Source organism: Grammomys surdaster, unplaced genomic scaffold (assembly GCF_004785775.1).
Source record: "Grammomys surdaster isolate TR1022 unplaced genomic scaffold, NIH_TR_1.0 126086, whole genome shotgun sequence".
In the NCBI taxonomy this organism is placed as follows: Eukaryota; Metazoa; Chordata; class Mammalia; order Rodentia; family Muridae; genus Grammomys; species Grammomys surdaster.
Window position 1 is genome coordinate 4,615,642 of NW_021620894.1, and position 12,526 is coordinate 4,628,167.

At 45.1% G+C, this 12,526-nt stretch overlaps 1 pseudogene; it reads right to left on the minus strand.

Moving 5' to 3' along the window:
* Positions 1–730: 730 nt before the first annotated feature.
* LOC114611084 lies at positions 731–1,503 on the minus strand (annotated as a pseudogene).
* Positions 1,504–12,526: the final 11,023 nt, after the last annotated feature.

Genomic DNA, 12,526 nt, shown 5'->3' on the forward strand with positions numbered 1-12,526 from the left:
AGGCTCATATATATATATATATATATATATATATATATATATATATATATATATGTATGTGTATGTATATGTGTATGTGTATATACCTGAACACACTTAGACACACAGACATACATCTATGTGCATGCACATACACACAAATTAAAATATTTCCAAAAAGAAAGGAAGAAAGGAAAGAAGGAAGGAAGGAGGGAGGGGAGGAGGGAAGGAAGAACATCAGAATGGGATCAGCTCCTGAGAGATAGAACCAGGGAGGTGACTGAGACCAATCCGATCTGCGCAGTCTCCTGCAAACTTTGCCAGAGCCACAGTGAATAGTGAGGACAACAACCCTCATGGAATGGGCTCTTGGACTCAGGATAGAAGAAAGAGAGTGGGTTTAGGAAGAGAGCAAACACAAGCAAAATGTACAGACAATTCCATCTGGGTTTTGCTGTAAAAAAGATGTTGGCACTCCATCACACCTGCTGGCTTACAAGGAGGATAAATCAAGCACTGTCCATCCTTGCTGTGGGAAACAGAGGGGTCTTCACAAACATGGCAGGGGGTGAAAGATCTGGTGTAGAAAGTTTCCTCATGTCTCATCAGAATGTCTAGTGGCTGCTTCAAGCTGCACAGTTCAACAGAGAAGTTCAACAGGAGAAGCAGAAGAATTTTGTTACTAATTGTCTTTTCTTAAAAATTTGTAATCATATTTATGTACAGAAAACTTAGTGTACATTGAACCCAGTTTAGTGGCGAGTTCTTTAGGCTTTGCCTTTTCCAGCTTGGCAATGTGAGCCACAGACTTAGGACCCAGGATGTTGCCTCCCCAGTGGCGGCAGATCTGGTCATATCTGTCATTATAATTGGTCCTAATAGCTTCCATCAGCTTAGCCAGAGCACTCTTGTCTTCTGAGTTAACCTGTGTGAAGGCAACAGTGGTGCATGTCTTCCTGTGGACCAGGCACCCCAGCCTGGCCTTTCCCAGTAGGGCACCCCCATCTTTCGACACAGGGCAGACAGGAAAACCACCAGCTCAATGGGATCTACATCATGGGCAATCACCACCAGCTGAGCCTTCTTGTTCTCCACCAAAGTGGTGACTGTATTGACTCCTGCTCGGAGGACAGGTGGTCTCTTAGTTGGGACGCCCCCTTTGCCAGCAGCTTTCTTCTCAGCACGGGCCAGTAGCCTTTGCTTCTTCTCTTGCTTTGTCTCTGGCCTGTACTTGTGGCAAGCTTAAGCAGCTGTTTGCCTGTCCAGGGCTTGGGTGAACTGGTTAATGGCAGGAGGTACTTCAAGTCGCTTATAGAGGATGACTCTTTGCAGCTTGCAGCCTGATGTAGCAGGGCCATTTGACAAAGCATGTTAGATCTCTTTTGGGCTGATGTCCCGCCCAATGCCAAAGTTCTTGGACCTTTTCTCAAACAAAGGATTGACTACCTTTTTGACCTCCTGTTTCTTGACAACGGTGAGGGCAGGGGCCACCTTCTTCCCCTTGGCCTTCTTTCCTTTGAACATCTTGCTTGACTGGAGAAGAGAGCATTACTAATTGTCTTAAATTAACAATGATTTGTTCTTCATCTCTAAATGTTCCTGTAAATTATTTTACAGATAAAGATGTTGGAACTCAAAATGTTGTCAAATTGTCAAAGCTTATGTGAAAACCTAGACCTAAATTATACATGGCTGATTCCAAAGGCCTCAGGTGTTCTACGGTATTGGAGCTTGGAGTCCTTCAGCAGGTCCACCAGCTAACGAGAAAGGAAGATCAGACAAAAAACAGATAGGTAAGTAGGTAGGTAGGTGGGTAGGTGGATGGATGGATGGATGGATGGATGGATGGATGGATAGATGATAGAGTTATCTTTAGCTTTAGCTGTCATATTACCAGGAATGAAGAAACTTTAATTGAGGAATTATATCCTTTACATTGGCCATTGGGTATGTCCATGGAGCATTTCTTAATTGCTAATTAACATAGGCAGGTCCAGTCCAGTATAGATGGTGTCATTCCTAGGCTAGTAGAACATGTAAGAAAGGTAACTGAGCAAGTCAGTAAGCAGTTTTCCTCAATGGTCTCTGCTTCAGTTTCTGCCTCCAGGTTCCTGTCTTGAGTTCCTGCTCAGACATGTCTCAGTTATGAACTATATAATCTGTAAGCTACATCAACCCTTCCTTCCCATGCTGATTTTGGTCATATTGTTTATTCATAGCAACACAAAGCAAACAAAAATAGATAGAGATTGAACGATAAACTTAACAAGGTGGAATTGGCCGATACAAATGTGTACCAATGTTGGCTTCGCAGGTAGACCAGTAGTCAGAAGCTGAGGCAGATTTTCTTCTTAGAGTAACCATAGTTTTTCCTCTTGAGATGACACTGCTGTTAGTGTTTGTGAGACCAAGGTCTCATTAGGCAACCCAGGCTGGTCTCAAACTCACAGTGCCTCAATATCAAACCCTATCCCTAGTAACATATTTCCTCAAGCAAGGCCACATTCCCTAAACCACCCCAAACTACACCACAACCTGGGGACCAAATATTTAAAAGTCCAAGACTCTGGTGGACATTTCTCATTCAAACTACCATCACACCCACCAACATGATCAATAATGATATATTGCAAATCAAAATATATTGCAAATATAGCTGATGACCATATTTACACACTATGATCAAGAACAATACCTGGATTGATGCTTAAACTAGCAGAGTACAAAAGGCTAGCTACAATGGGTTATATAACTAAACAGCACAGTGTTCAATTAATTACTACCTTAATTCTGCAGAAGCCCAAATGAGGTACTTCATCTTAAAGATATTTGTCTTCTAGAATTATTATTTCTTAATTGGGTTTTCAGCAATACACCAGCCAAGAGGCCAGTGGAGGAGCTCTTCCCAGACTGCTGTAGCATTCAGAGTGGTTTAAAAGATTTGTTGTCATTGATTTTTATTGTAGAGAAGCAGGGAGCTGGCAAAGTGAAAGGTGGTAATTTCTCAAGGCAAAATAACAAATAAGTAAATACAAATATCCCGCCTCCTGAAAGCAGATTGTTGCCTTGGGGATTATGAAAACATCGACTCTAACCCTGCTTCCTCTATCAGTTCTGGCTCTTGGTTCCTCTTTCTATGATGCTGGTCTGATTTCAAGAGCCCCCAACCTTAGTGACCCTTCTTTAATCCCTACATGGAGATCTGGAGGTCCCTTGTCAATCAGATGGAAGAGGCTTGGGCAGTTGAAGCATCATTCATTCCCTGTACCTGAGGGGTCTACGCAGGCCTCTGTGATCATTGTCTGACTGGGAGCATGAGCACAGTTCTTTGTTGTACAGTGCGGACTTGTGTGCTAGGTGTTAAGTCTCAATCCTGAGGCACCACAGCAAAGAAGACTGAACCAGCTAGGTACTAGTTAGGATGCTCCTGTCCCATTGAAATCCTCAATAGAAAGGACAACGTGCAGAGATGAAAACGTAAGTCCCTGTGTTGAGGGTGGGGACATGTGGCGACATGTGCTTTGCCAGAAAGTGAAGTGTAAAGAGGGATTTTGACTTTCTAGGCCTTCAGTTGGGGTGTTAGCGGAGAGTAATGAGCAGTGTAGGTTTCTCACAGAGGACTCATTTATCTGGGTGCCAGTGGGTATGCCCAGCTTCCCAAGCTTGAAAATTTAGATTTATTGGGTGCCAGAAATTGCACTGGACCCCATTTAATAGGCCCCGTGTACCATGAAGGTGAGGATGGAAAGATAAGAGTGAAGAAGGCAGAGTGAGTGGTGGAGAGACACAGTGTTCGGACACACACCAAAACCTGATTAGCACATTAAGTTCTGGCTGCAGCAGGCCGGGAACACACGGGTCTGGAGGCAGTGCTGGTTTATGAAGAGCAGAGATCAGATAAATCTTTGGGAAGAGATAGAGGTAGAGAAGAGGGAATGGGCTCTCTGAACTTAAAGGGGTGGGGAGAGAGAGAAGGAGAGAGAGGGAAGAGGGGAGGGAGGGAAAACGGGGGAGAGGGAGGGAGACAGAGAGAGAGTATGTGTGTGTGAGAGAGAGAGGGAGAGAGAGAGGTGAGAGAGGGAGAGAGAGAGAGAGATGAGAGAGGGAGAGAGAGAAAGAGGGAGAGAGGGAGAGAAAGGAGGAGAGAATAGAATTCTGGAGTCTCCATGAAGAGAAATAAACCTGCTGTTAAAAAGGTAGATCAATAAAAAAGCCATTTGCTGGTTAAAAAAAAAAGGAAAGGAAAGGAAAAGCATATATCTTGTTCGGCCTCTTGCTCTGAAACAGAAAAAAGGCTTTGAGGTTTGTGGAATGGGAATTTACCTACAGAGGCTCTGGAGTACATGAGTAACCAGCCCACTTGTGATGGGAAGAGAAAGGCCAGGCTGAGAAGCATGCTTGTCATGAGGAGGAAGAGAAGATGGGACTGACATCTAAGCTCCATGTTGATTCCTCTGGTGAACACCCAGAGTGTGTACTGCCTTCCTGCGGTGTGTCAAGGTTCTCATATTTTATCCATGTTCCTCCTGGGGTTAATAGAAACAGTAAAAAAAAATGTGTTTGCAGGCTTTGAGATATTTAAGTGAACAAAAGCCATGGAAGACAACCTAGCTGATATGCCCCTCTATTTGCGTAGGATGTCACTCAAAGGTTACTGAGTTTTTCCTTTGTACAAGGAACCATACTAGATTCATATGCATAAGAGGTACTTCACTCATTCACCTACTTATTAAAAAAAAAAATCTAGAGTTGGAAAGATGAGTAAGGGTTCATCCCTGTCACTGCCCGTAAGTGTTCATATCCCTCTGGGGTGCTGGGAGCCAGTAAATTCCCATGACAAGATGGGAGGGTGGAGACCAGGGAGTTTCTTTATGTGACAACTCACTCTCTTGGGAACTCAGTCCCTTTGAGTAGCCAGCATTAGTCACCTTCCATCAAGCCCTGCCTTATGAAGTCCCCACCACCTTTCCCTTCTGCCAAGGTAATTTAAAGGATGTGTTCAGGCCAACGAAATACCTATAGCATTTAAAGATACAAGTGCATGTGTCTGCCTTGTAAACCATGCAAACACATATCATAGAATGGTTATTCTATAATCTGTTCTTCTTATCCAAGAACACAGGTCATCACATTTCCTTGCTATTTATCCCGCTTTCATTTAGTACTGTTTCTCAGTGACGTGGTTACGTTTATATCTCTTGCACGTGGACAAGAGAGTAGCCCCTGTGACCCGAGGCAATTAGATAAGGTCTTTTAAAAAGAAGACAGGCTGGGAACAAGGAAGATGTTTAATAAAATTTGAAATTCACAGCTGTCAGTTTACACAAAGCATCCGGTGCTTGCAAGAGTGAGACAGACATGGATATGGAATTGTTGAGCGAAGACAGCACATGACAAGTTTAAAGATTATACAGGTGTGTGTGTGTGTGTGTGTGTGTGTGCGCACGCGCGCATGTGCCCACATACACACATGTTATGTGAGGAGATATATATGTATGTATGTATATATATATATATATATAGATATAGATATAGATATAGATATATATCCATGCATCTATATGTACATATATGCTGGCTTAAGTATATGTATGGTATGTTTATTTTCATGTAGGAGTATATTCAAAGAAGGGAATCGAGTTTTGCAAACAAGCATCTTTTTAACATTCGAGGTCACCTGTTCTTTCTTCTTTTCTCTCTCCCTGCTCTCTTTCTTATTCCACACAAACCCTGAGTGAGCTTGGCGTCTTCATACATTTCACCTATACACATTCATTCCATCTCCTCGTGGCTGTTCACCTACTTCCCCTAGCTTCCCAACACATCTTTTCCCACACCATACTTTAACTGAAGCAGTCGGCATAGCCTCCAGTTGAAGATGAAGACCTAAGACCTGCAGAGCTTCAGGAATGAGTCAGCAACACGCTGCTGAGCACAGAAGTGGGAGACTGGGACGCAAGAGAGAGACTTTTCTCCTTTTCTTGGTGTGTGTGTGGGATAGGTAAAGAAAGGAGGATGCTTGCATGCTGTTTCTTTCTCCATTGGGCACAGCCTTCTGGAGAGTTATCACTTCAAGTCAGCCTGTCTCTTTGCTGGCTTCTATGGTCTTTGCAATTGCCTCAGAATATATGTTCAATGGCAAAAGCCCCCTCAGTTACTAGTTTCTAACCATCTCATCCCCTGCATGAGAGGTACCTTAAGAGTGTGGGAGGGGGTACAGTGCCTTCTTCCTAAAATTGGGAATCACTAATTCTGTGATGAAGACTATAGTGAAAACGCTTACTAGGATATTCAGTGCTTGAATCTGGTTGCTCTTTTTTGAGGGATGCGGGGCGGGGTGTGTGGGGGGGGGGCATCGAGCGGTAGAGAGCAAGCTTGAACTCAGAGCCTTGGATATACAAGAGATGAACTTAAGTATTCCGAGTCAGCTCCCTCCTCTGTGAGATGGAGACTTACCCATCCAGCTCTCTGTTTGGTTCTGTGCTAAAGGAAACACACTGGTCCATACCCTAGCAACCAAAATAACATTCTTTTCCTACCTCCCGGGCTCGTAAAGCAGAAACACAGATCTGATGTTACAAATGAGCTTTGGATTGCGTGTGTACAACTGGAGGTACGAGAGGACTTTGGCACCCGCTTATTACCTGTGCCCTGTGGATACTGCGTGCTCTGCTGGACCCGCAAGGGTTATTTTTGCAGACGACTCCCGCCCCCTCCCACCCCCTGCCCAGTTTCCGTCTGTGTAGCTCCCAGCAGATGTATTAAGTATAGTCTTGGAGCCTTTCCAGGCTCTCTCTTTAAGACACAGAATGTTGAATATTTCCTGCACACAGCAGGCAGCTCTGGCCTGGCACAGTGCCAGGAAATCTGCTGGGTGCCGTCCGTCCTGTCCCCACCCCTTCTCCAGTGTCTGGGCCCCAGCCCCAACTTGTCCAGGTTCCCTGGGGCTTCCTTGGGAAACAGGGTAAAGCTCGAGCAGACTGTCACTGCAGCACCATGACTCATAGCCACAATTACCTGCTCCCCTGCTCCCTGCTCCCTGCTCTCCCACCCCAGAGCACTATGGAAGATGGAAAGTATCACTGCTGGCTGTGCCTTTGCTGGCTGAAGCAGCCAAACCCCCCTTGGGAGGCAGAGGAGCATGTGAGCTGTCTTGAGGTGAGGCCCTGCCTTGGTTGAGAAATGTCCACAAGAAAATGAAAAGGCAGTGCCGAACTAAGGGTTGTGTTTCATCTCAGGAGCTGTCCCCACCTGCAGAGAGTGGGAGATAGGACCTCATCTGTCTGCTTCTGCAATGCGAGCTGTTTCACTGTAAGGTCTCTAGGCTAATGGCTCCTTCCTCTGGCAGCCACACACTGAATCCCTATTCCCCTGCAAACAGTGCCAGCAAGGAAGGGACGGTAGTAGTCTCTGGGACGACTCCCATTTGAATCCTTGTTCTTTCCTCTCCCTCTGTTCCATCAGTTGGTGAACTCATTTGCATAGGTCTACCATGAGCGCCTCACTCTGGACACATAACGTGGTCACTTGTGACATCCCTCCGTCAAACGTACATTCTCATCCCTAGCTGCATGAATTCAATTTCGGTAGAGCACAGTCTGTAGGGAGGAAACTAGACTCCTCAAGGTGCCAGGACTGGTCCCACCATCCAGAAAACACACACAGACACCACCCTGTACCTATAGAGCTCCCTGGAGCCTGATCCCAAGCTGGCACCGAATCTGCTCCGTAGTGAACAGGACTACTACAGCAATAAAGTTCTGTTATCAGAGCAGCATGCAAGACTACCGGAGACCCTGAAAGAACAGGAGAATTAAGGCCTCTCCAGTGAGCAAACGTTCAAGCAGAAGGACTTAAGAGACAGGACTGCCTTCCCCTGTGGTAAGAGTTACAGTCCCAAGTCCAAGTGCAAGCTCGGCCCTTAACGGACTTTTGTGGAGTTGCAACATCTTCTGACCTCAGGCCCTTGACTTCTAAACCAGGATAACTGAAATATATAATCACTAGTACCTCCCAACTCTCAGATTCTTTGATTGGGTGACTCTTTCAGTGACCTTGGTTTTGGGTCCTACCTTGAGATAAAACTGTAACAAAACGGCCTGTGGATTGAGGGAAATGTCTCGGAGAATATTCAAAAGACCAGTCCCTGAATTCAAGGAGTCTGATATATTTCCCAGGTGCGTAGGCTGAAGATATGCAAGGAGAAGATCTCTGGGTTCCTCTAAGGGTGCAGTGGCCATGCTGTCTGGATAGATGGCCTATTGTTATTCAGTGTGTCGCCTGCCATACTTACTGGAATCTGCTCAGAAGGCTTCGGCTGCTGGAGCTAATGAGATGGGGCTTTTATCAAATGCTGGAGGTCAGCGGATGGGCTTTATGGGAAAGGGGACAAATGGAGGCTGTTCCATCATGATCATGAAAGAGCTTTTACAGTAAACCCTGCTTGCTATCCATCAGGAAAGACCAATACGCTGTACTGGAAGATGGCTAATAGGATGTCTTATAGACGGTGCCCGGGTGATCCATTTCCAAGGACTGAAGGAAACATGGAAATATACCAACAGACAGCTATATTTCTACAGATAAATTCTCTTTGAGGATTTCCAGTCCATTCACACCAGCTTTGCCTAGCGAGTAAGGCTCGGATAATTCTGTTATTTGTTGCAGAAACAAAAGGCTCCTGGTTGTCAATCACGTTGAAAAGCAAACAATAACACTAACATGGTTCAGCTCTCTTCTCAATCTCTTCCTATCGTCCCTACTTCTGCCCTATGCCTACCCAGAAATTAGATATGGTCCATTTCTGGAAAGAGCCTTGGGACCTTCCTCCTATCTGTGTTTATGCATGCTCCCTCTAGTCTGGAAGGTTCCCCAATCTCATGGCCCTCAAGCCCACCTGACAAGCTCAGCTGACATCTCCTCCATGGTTCAAGAATTCCCTCACTACAAAGACCCAATACTCCCATTTCTGCATTCCTGGTGTTCCTTACCTTCAGCCCCCTCAGGCATCCCGGCTGTGTTCTGTGGACCACACAGACAGCTCTAGTCTGCACATCCCCTTGGAGGAAAGGTGACAGATAGCATCCCTGGGGATGCCAATATTCTCACTTAGCCTAGCTTTCTTGATAGGAATGGAAACATTTTCCTACTCACTCATATATTTATGTGTTGATAGGCTAGATCATGGTCTATCCTCATCCATAAAAGTCTGTAAAAATCTAAGAGAAGAATCGAATGTCAGTGATTTGTATTTCTCTCTTCTAGCACAGGACTTGGCCTGTGATGGTGTGCAATCAATATTTATGGAATCAAAATGAATATGATAAAAAGATACCTTGGCACATAATACATTAGCAGAATGCTGGAGTTAAAAATGTTAACCAAACCTAAACCCTGAAAGCCCCCACCATGTGTGTGTATGTGTGTGTGTGTGTGTGTATTTGTATGTGTGTGCATGTATATGTGTGTGCACATATATGTACATATATGTGTATGTGCATATGTATGTGTGTATATGCATGTCTATGTATATATGTGCATATGTATGTGTCTTTGTGTGTACATGTATAAAGGCCAGAGGTTTCCTCATCTATTGTTTTCTATGTTGTTTGTTTCTTTGTTTGTTTGATTACTCTTTGAGACCGACTCTCCTTATTGAACATGAAACTTGCCATGTCAGCCATGCTAACTGGCTAGCAAGCCTCAGATATCTTCTCTATCCCCTAGCTCTGGAATGACAGATACTCACAGCAATGCCCGGCTTTATGCGGCTGTTAGAGATCCGAGCTTAGGTCCTCATGTCCACCAAATCATCTTCTCCAGCCCCAGATCCTTCTCTTTCAACCGAGAAGTTCAGACTGTTTTCTCTGAACAAGAAGGGCCACTGTCATAACTATCCTGTAATGTTTCTGGAGTTTGTGAACAGAGCTCATTTTATTGGATCATTACAGCTGGATTATTGAGCACCATCTATGCCAGGAGCTGAAGATTTAGGTGTGGAGAGGGAGAAGGATAAAGTTCCTAAATTCATGGGGATTATGTTGTAGCAGAAGAAACAGTAAAAAGAGAAAGCTGGGAACCAGGGTCTTACTATTATAAAGGAATCAAGGTAAAGATAGAAAACACGATGAGGGAATCAGAACCTCAAAGAAACGAGCAGGGAATTGATGTTTGGAGGAGGTGGGTGCTGGGCTGACAATCCTTGAATGAGTTAAATAGGCAATCTCCAGAAAAAAAGCCCTTCCAACAAGGGTGTCTTATTGGAGGGAGAGAATGGCGAGCAAGATGATAGAGCAGGGAGGAGTGAGTGGGGCTGACAGAACCAGTGAGGTCAGTGCACAGACAATGCCCCAGAGGTAGGAACGTCAGTGAAGAGCATCACACTGGATGCCATGTTGGAAACAGCGTAGGAGGTGGATGACACAATATGCAACATGAAAGCTACTTAGAGACTCCTGGGCAACCCGGAACGCTTGTGTCAAGACTGCTGTGGTAAGTGGTAAAGCAGATAAGGGGTAAATGGACCATGAGAAATCCACGTGCCTTGCTGAAAAATTGGATATAGAGTCTAGGAGAAGAGACTCCAAGGTACTCAGCCTTGGCAATGGAGATAAAAGAGGCCATTGACTGAGGTGGAATAGAATTCTGGACTGAGTTTGGGGAGAGGGAGATCTGGAGCTGTGTTTTGGAAACAATTAAGTTTGGGATACTTTTAGTCTCGCAAGTACAGTTGCTGAAAAGGCAATCAGACCTAGGAGATTGACGCTAGGGAAAGATGTTCAGGCTAGATAATGGACACATGAGTTGTCTAAAAGACATATGTAAAGCCAAGAAACCGGTTCTTAGATGAGAAGAAAGGAGAACAGTGGAAGAGATAAGGTGAGTTTTGGAGAATGGAGCCTTGGAGTGAAGGGAAAAGACAAGGGAGGGGTAGCGACAGTCACCGAGAAGAAATGGCCTTGGGACGGAGGAGGGTGAACCTTGTATCCACAGTGTCCTGAGAGCCAATGGCAGAAAGCATTTTAAGGAAGACAGATGATCACCTGAGCTAAATGGAGACAGATGGAGACGGACATGCAAATTGACCATGCCTTTAACAACGGGCGGGTCACAGTAACCTTGACAAGACCAATTTCCTGCCAACTGAAGGGGATACAATTCAGACTATGGCGGATTCAAGGAAAAATGAGACCGGGGAAATTGGAAGAACTATTATTAATGACCCTTTCAAGGCATCTCACTGCAAAGGAATGCGGTACAAGCAACAAGAGTTTGACAAGGTGGTTTTATACTTTAGTTGAAGAATCATATATATGAAAACAACTCCTGCCTACTGGGAGCATAGCTTTACTTACAGGGTGGGAAGGACCTTCAAAGACCAGCTCTCTGTGCTAAACTGATGAGGCCCTGGTCTAGAACCTGTGGGAAAGTGTTACGTCACCTCTCCACCCGCATCCCAGATCTAGTTTCCTTGGAAGGTCCCAGATCAGTGCCCCATCACCTATCAGCATGGCCGAATACCACCAACACTGTCTCTGTCTTCTTGCCTGGGATTGCAGGCACAATGGAGGAACACCATGACAAGTCCCAGAAATTGGAAAACCTACAAGAAGGACCTGGGAGACAATTTGATGGTAAAATGCTTACTGTAGAAGACTTATGTTCAATACCAGCACCCACATACAAAGCAGGGCATGGTGATACATGCCTGCAATCCCATCATTGGGAAGTTAGAGATGGGAGAATGGGAAATTTCTGGCCAACCCACCTAGCCTAACTGGTACAACCCAGGTCTCAGGAAGAGACCACTGAGTCAAAAGACCAAGTGGATGAATCCCAAAGAAAAACATCTGCAAGTGTCCTCTGGCCTTGATATGTATAAACACACCTATACACAGGTATGTATGAACATAGATGTGTACGCACATATACATATTCATATAACCTGTTCACACATGCCTGTACACAAAGAAAATCTGTAAGAAACCTGAGATATGAAAAAGCCAAGAATCCAGAGTTCAGGGAGAATGATGTGGGATGTGGACAAGTCTTCAGCTAAGGGTGGAGATAAAGGAAAAGGACCTAGGAAAGCACTGAGAGAGGCAAACGCATGCCTCTCTCTCCCTCCATCTCATAATCTTTGGGCTCTATGGCGATCTGGAAGCACTTGAATTGGCCCTTTAAAATCAGCACTGGCACCAGATGACACTGTCATAATATATTCTTTGTCAACACTTATTCCGCCCCCCTTGAGGCTGAGCCTGCTTCCCAGCTATGACAGACTTTGTCTACTTAGCCATGGGGGTCTCTTTAACTGGGGCATGATGGTGAGCAGGAGGCAGCTCTCAGATTGAAGTGAAGTTTTGCTGCTTTAGCTCAACTTCACCCTGATGCTTTTTCTTGTGTGCCCCTGAGAGCTGGATATGAAGGTAAAATGGCACAGTGTTACGACTCGAAGTAAAATAGAGCCCGTGCTCCCAGCGCTCACATTCCAAGGAAGTGGCTTTCAACCAAGCATCATCCACCCCCTCCCCCACAGGGACATTTA